Source organism: Perognathus longimembris, chromosome 3, assembly GCF_023159225.1.
Source record: "Perognathus longimembris pacificus isolate PPM17 chromosome 3, ASM2315922v1, whole genome shotgun sequence".
NCBI lineage: Eukaryota > Metazoa > Chordata > Mammalia > Rodentia > Heteromyidae > Perognathus > Perognathus longimembris.
The window spans coordinates 62,360,572-62,366,574 of NC_063163.1; the positions used below are offsets into that span (position 1 = coordinate 62,360,572).

General features: G+C 44.3%; 1 pseudogene; it reads right to left on the bottom strand.

Moving 5' to 3' along the window:
- Positions 1-3,705: 3,705 nt before the first annotated feature.
- On the bottom strand, positions 3,706-5,534 carry LOC125348429 (annotated as a pseudogene).
- Between the last annotated feature and the right edge of the window lie 469 nt (positions 5,535-6,003).

Here is a 6,003-nt window from a genome sequence, read left to right on the forward strand (position 1 = left end):
AGTCTCTTGAGTAGTTACCACACACAAAAAAAAAAAAAATTGGAAAGAAAGGAAAAGGGAGGGAGGAAAGGGAGCGAGAAAGAGGATAGACAGCAGAAAGGGGAAAGGAAAAGGAGACAAAAAAGAAAAGGAAAAAGAAAAAATGTCAGTTAATCCCTCTGTACATGACTTTGACAATAAATTTTTTATAATTTATTTATTAATTAAACAAATTTTTTGACAATGTGTTGTGCAAAAGGGGTACAGTTACATAGTAGGGCAGTGTGTACATTTCTTGTGATAGCTTACACCCTGTTTTTCTTTCCCTTCCCTAGGTCAGGTAGACATATATACAATATATACAATACACAATGTATCAAGAACATATACAGTAGCCACGTGGCCTACGCCAAAGAAAATTTGCCTAGGGCTTTAAATGTAATGTCGACAATAGGGTTTGCTTATCCTTCTCTTACATGAATGTACATACATAGCTTTTGAGCTATTGTGATACACTGAGAGGTCTATTTTTGACCTTTATATGTTGAGTAATTGTTTGGTTTTTAGTTACATAATGTAGGGTCGCTGACCCAAACCTGTGGGAAATAACATTTGATAAGAAGTTTTTGGTTTCGCAGACCTGGTCTCTACTGTCTCCCCCTCCCCCCACCTTAACAGTCATATATCAAGGAGATCATGCCCCTTTGTTTTCTGTGTTCTAGGCTTGCCTCGCTCAACATTATTTGTTCAAGTTCTGACCATTTCCCTGCAAATACCAATATTTCACCATTTCTAATCGCTATGTGGTATTCCATTGTGTATAGGTACCATATTTTTTGGATCCATTCATCTGTGGAGGGACATCTGGGTTGTTTCCATATTTTGGCTATTGTGAAGTGTGCAGCAATAAACATGGAAGTGCGGATGTCTTTTTGATATCTTGGGACCTGTTGTTCAGGATAGATGCCTAGGAGTGGTATGGTATGGCTGGGTCATAGGGTAGATCTATGTTGAGCTTTTTTTTTTTTTTTTTTTTGGCCAGTCCTGGGCCTTGGACTCAGGGCCTGAGCACTGTCCCTGGCTTCTTCCCGCTCAAGGCGCTATAGCACTCTGCCACTTGAGCCACAGCGCCGCTTCTGGCCGTTTTCTGTATATGTGGTGCTGGGGAATCGAACCTAGAGCCTCGTGTATCCGAGGCAGGCACTCTTGCCACTAGGCTATATCCCCAGCCCTATGTTGAGCTTTTTGAGGAACCTCCATACTGTTCTCCAAAGTGGTTGTACTAATTTGCTCTCCCACCAACAATGGAGAAGGGTTCCTCTTTCTCCGCACCCCCTCCAGCATTTGTTGTTGCCTGAGTTCAGAGTATAGGCCATTCTAACTGGAGTGAGGTGGTATCTCAGGGTTGTTTTTATTTGCATTTCCTTTACTGCCAGAGATGTTGAACATTTCCTCATATGTTTCTTTGCCATTTTTATCTCTTCTCTTGTGAAGTCTCTCTTTAGCTCCTTTGCCCATTTCCTAATTGGTTTACTGGGCTTGGATGGGGTTAGTTTTTTGAGTTCTCTGTAGATGACAGATATTAGGCCTTTGTCTGTTGCTGTGCTGGTAAAGATCCTTTCCCATATGGTTGGCTGTCTTTCTAGTCTGGTGGCTATGTCCTTAGCTGTGCAGAAACTTTTTATTTTGTAGTAGTCTCATTTGTTGAGTCTCTCCCCTATCTGTTGTGCCCCTGGGAGTCTATTCAGGAAGTTCCTTCCTGCGCCTATAAGTTCTAGCATCTTTCCTACTCTGTCCTTCAGTAGTTTCAAAGATTCAGGTCTGATGTTGAGGTCCTTGATCCATTTTGAGTTGATCTTGGTGCATGGTGATAGGCTAGGGTCTACTTTGAGTTTTCTGCATATGGCTGGTTTCCCAGCACCAGTAATTGAAGAGGCTTTGTTTTTTCCATTGTATGTCTTTAGCTCCTTTGTCGAATATCAGCTGATTTTAAGAGTGCGGTTTTATTTCTGGGTCTTCAATTCTATTCCATTGGTCTTCAGGTCTGTTTTTATACCAATACCAGACTGTTTTTGTTCTGATGGCTCTATAGTAGAGCTTGAAGTCTGGTATTGTGATACCTCCTGCACTGCTTTTTTTTGCCTAGAATTGCTTTGGCTATTCTAGGTCTTTTTTTTTTCCTTGTTAGCTGGATATATTTGTTGGTTTTTTTTTTCCTTTTTCCTTTTTTCTTTTTTTTTTCTTTTTTTGTCACAGAAAACTGTTTGCAGTAGAGGAAACTGGCATTGCAGTCTGGTGGTATAATAATGGCTTGTTCACATAAACCAGAACATGTTCATCCTTTAGCACAAAAAGCCTTAATGGCACGTACCCTATTGAAAGTCAGGACATCTCCAATATTTTCTGTTTTTGTCATATTTTAAAAATAAACATTTTCAAGGTTTGTCCAAAAGAAGGCCATATAGGTTCCTGGCTAGTGGAAGGCAATTCAGAACAGTTGTTGCACACTTGGACTGCTGCCTTTTCTAGGCTGGCAGTTGATTTTTTTTTTTTCCAACTCATTTTTATTAAAAAAATAAAAAAATGCTCCAACTATCAGTTTTACAAAATCTCTAAGGGAAACACAAGAGCAAGGTGCTGAGGTAAAAAAAACACCTGAGGTAGCTTTTTTTGTGTGTTTTTCTCATAAAAAAAATCTGTAAATTTAACGCCCTGGGCCAACAACCTTGTATACATTGCAATTTTCGTCCTCTTTTTATTTTTCCTAAATAAAGAAATTATTTCGCTTGAATGTTAATGGCTTATACACCAAAATGTAAAAAAAGACAAAAATACATTCTTTGTTTATGGAATTTTTGTTGGGTTGGCTGGTTGGTTTCATGGGTTCCTGTTTTCCTCTTCCAAAATGCTAGGACAAGTACCATTGACTCTTGTTCTTTTGAGTAACCAAGTGTAAGATGAGGCTGGTTTGTGTGTTGCACGTTTGTTCCTTTTGTGTGATGTGATAACTCAGAGCACTGCTTTGCCTGGGAAAGGAGGGGAGAGCACAGATACAGGGAATTGAGAGGGAGGGAGGAGGGGGTCAAAAGAAATGGGGTGGGGGTGGGAGAAGGACAGGAGAGTGGGAGGGAGGGAGATAAACAGAGACAGAATTATATAGCAGTATGCAAAAAAACAGTTTAAAACCTGTGAAGCAAAGAGAAATGGGGGTGAGCGAGACAGGGCTGGAAAGGGGCAGGGATCCCACTTCCAGAGATGGTATCCCTTCTGTTGACAGACACAGGTGATCCAGAACTGCCCTCATGTGTCCTTCGACAAGATTTCCCCCTGGGTGAATTTTGTGTGGGTGGCCTTGAATGTTCCTTCCTACACCATTAGACCTCCCAAAGAAAGACTTCACTCTTGTAAAGTCTACAACAGCCTGCTTTCTCTTCAAAAAGAAAAACAAAATTAATAATTGAGTAAAAATGGGAGTTAGTTATCTGATATATTATTTCTAAAATATATTAATGCAGGCACCCTGTGGACCCCACGGGCTACATATCTGAATCCCTTTCCCCTTCTAATATGTACACCCATGTACAGAGGTGATTTTCCACAACCAAGAAAAGCGCAGGGATTTTGCTTTGCTTTGAACACGTTCACCTATGTTAGTTCAACTGGAAGGGATAGCGTCGTGGGAGTTAGGGAGAAATCTCCGTGGATGGTGGTGGGGGACTGGGAAGTCCGGGGAGGCGGTGGGCCTGGCTGGTGGCACTAGGGAACTTGGCCTTCCCCCTGCCCTTCTCAGTCCCGGGGAACCCAGGGCTGGGTGGGTGGGGCCACGTCGCAGGCTTCTCGATGCTCAGGATGGTCTTTGGTTTGCTCCCGATGGCTGGCTGTGTTTGGTCTGTGTGTCAGGTGTTGGGAGGGCTACATTCATCCGTTGTTTGCTGGCGCAGGGGAGCCTCACTTGCTTCGCTGGGAGCCCACTCCCTGAGGGTATTTCTGCTCCTGCTGCTTCTCCCACGATTTCCCTGATCTTGTGCTGCGCAGTCTGGCTAGCAAAGAAATGTCCGATAATCCTGACAACCACCTCCTCGTTTTCATCTGGCGTCTGGTCTCGAGGCACGATGATCTCGGCACTGGTTAAGTTCTGCAGTTCATTCACGGTTTTGCCACCTTTGCCAATCACCCGGCCAGCTGTAGAAGATGGCACTCGGATGTGGGCTTCCAGCTTCACCTCTTCTTTTGGGTTAAAGAAGTTTTCTTCTTTCAGCTTCCCAAAGATCCTTCCCTGGGCCTTGAACTGGGCTTCAGGTGGTCCAGTGATGATGACCATCCTTTTGCTGACATCTGGAGCTTCTGCTGGGGCAATCTTGATAGAGGCTCCGGCGTATCGTGCCAGCTGTTTGATATGTGCCCCTTTCTTCCCGATAATGGCCCCCACAGCCTGGGTTGGGATAAAGAGGTTCACAACCTCCTGCTCCGGGTAAGAGTGATAGTGCAGGAACAGGCTGAACTGGTGATGAGGATACAGGCTGGAGAAGTAGCCGGAGTGCGTAGTAAAAGGGTGATAGGGGCCAGTAGGGGGGACTCCACGGGGCCCAGCTGGCAGAGGCAGCACTGACAGTCCTGTTGAAAAGAGGCCAAGTGCACTGAAGTTCAGCCCTGGAATCAGACTGGTTTGATTGACAGTCAGCATATCATTTTCAAAGGCCTCTCACAGCTTTTTCATGATCTCCATTTCAGCATTTGCACAGGCTTCAACTGTGCCTTTCACAGTGATGGTTCTTTCAGGGTTGTAGATGCTCAAATCCTGCAAAGATGAGATGGTTATCTTGGTCCCTGTCTCATGCTCAATTTTCTTCAAATTTCTGCCTTCTTTGCCAATCAGTCTTCCAACCAAGCCATTGTGGGCCAAGATTTTCAAAGGAATCTCTTCCGCTAGTTTGGTCTCATCAGCTTCTGTCTGCATGATCTCAAGAATCATGCGGCATGCTTCAGATGTCCCCTCTGGGGTGGCATGAATGGTGACAGGCTTCTCAGCAGCCCCAGAGTTCTCCTTTCTATGGATGTCTACCCGGGACTGGGTCTGCTTAGTGATGTTCTTTATGGTCAAGCCCTCCTTTCCGATGATGGCACCAACAAACTGGGTGGGGACCAGGATCCGAAGTGGGAAATCAATCTGTCTGGCCTGAGAAGAGCCCCCAGGGGCATGGCCTTGCTCCCGGGAAGAGTGGTCCCCACGCTGCGCTTGCTGAGGGGGCGAAAGGGAGCTCAACTCTTCATCCGGGAAGTAGGAAATCTTGAAGGAATAGTTCTCAAACTGATGCCCACTTAGCTTCTCGATGGCTATTTTTTGCTTCTTCTCTTGTTGCATAGGTGACATTGACAACCACAGTTTCTGTGTCTGTGTTGACTTGTTCCACATTCTCCACTGTCCCATACTGAGCCAGCAGTCCATCCAATACCTCCCACTGCAGGTGAGGAGGGATGTTTCGAATCTGAATTTTCCTGCTCCTTAGCTTTTTAGAGACTGAGTAATCAACTTACATGATTTTCCCATGCAATTCCACTTTACCTTGGCCTGGCCGCTGCCCCGCCCCCACCCCCACGCGCTCCTGGGGAAGGGGTTCCGGGCGGAGCGCGGCTCTGCACCTATTCTAGGTCTTTTGCTGTTCCATATGAATTTATGGGTTGCTTTCTCTATTTCAGTGAGGAATGTAGCTGGGATTTTGATGGGGATTGCATTGAATTTGTATAACAATTTGGGCAATATGGCCATTTTCACTATATTGATTCTGCCTACCCATGAGCATGGGAGGTCTTTCCATCTCCTTGTGTCTTCTTTTATTTCCCTTTTTAGATTTTTATAGTTCTCATTAAATAGGTCTTTCACATCCTTGGTTAGGTTGATCCCTAGGTACTTTATTTATTTATGTTTTTGGCTATTGTAAATGGTATTATTTCCATAGTTTCCTTTTCTGCTTGTATGTAACTGGTGTACAGAAAAGCTGGTTGATTTTGTATCCTGCTACTTTG